The sequence below is a fragment of the Tiliqua scincoides genome, chromosome 4 (genome assembly GCF_035046505.1).
Source record: "Tiliqua scincoides isolate rTilSci1 chromosome 4, rTilSci1.hap2, whole genome shotgun sequence".
Lineage (NCBI taxonomy): Eukaryota > Metazoa > Chordata > Lepidosauria > Squamata > Scincidae > Tiliqua > Tiliqua scincoides.
This window is the reverse complement of record NC_089824.1, coordinates 85,520,397-85,521,033: the sequence shown is the minus strand read 5'-3', so window position 1 is coordinate 85,521,033 and position 637 is coordinate 85,520,397. Positions and strand designations below refer to the sequence as shown.

The following is a 637-nucleotide window of genomic DNA, read 5'->3' as shown; positions in this document are numbered from 1 at the left end:
CTGGGGCGTGCGCTCCGCGCCAAGGCTCTGGTCCCGCCTCCTCAACCGCCTCAACCACTTGCGGCTCAAGCCTCAGACTCGGTGCACGAGGCGGGGCGGGGGCAATCTCCTGCTAGCGCCTGATTAGCGCTAACAGCCTTTCTGTTCAATACTCAGTGCCTCTACAACTGAGGCTAAAAAGATATGTATACTGCAAAATTGTGTTGAGAATCTCTTCTCACCTGTATACTAATAGTTAACCTGAGTGGTTTCATGCTTTTCATTTTGTACAAGAAGGGGCTGGTGGTTGGCAACCTTCAGTCTCGAAAGACTATGGTATAAGCCTACAGCACCCAGTATTCCCAGGTGGTCTCCCATCCAAGTACTAACCAGGCCTGACCCTGCTTAGCTTCCAAGATCAGATGAGATTGGGCATGTGCAGGGTAACAGAAGGGACTACCCAGAGACAAAACGGTGGTTTCTACATACTTGGGAGACTCTCTAAGTATGCAATCGGTTGGCAAATTAAAAGAAACTGAAAACTCCCAAAACAGATTGAAGTGGTCTGAGCATGCCCAGTGGCCTCCTGGAACCCTGAAATTTTGAAGTATCTGTTGGAAAAAACCACAGTGGGTCATGAAGTTTCAGTGGAAAAATG

General features: G+C 48.8%; 1 pseudogene; it reads right to left on the bottom strand.

Annotated features, from left to right (window-relative positions):
- Window positions 1–320: 320 nt before the first annotated feature.
- Window positions 321–434, bottom strand: LOC136649885 (5S ribosomal RNA; annotated as a pseudogene).
- Between the last annotated feature and the right edge of the window lie 203 nt (window positions 435–637).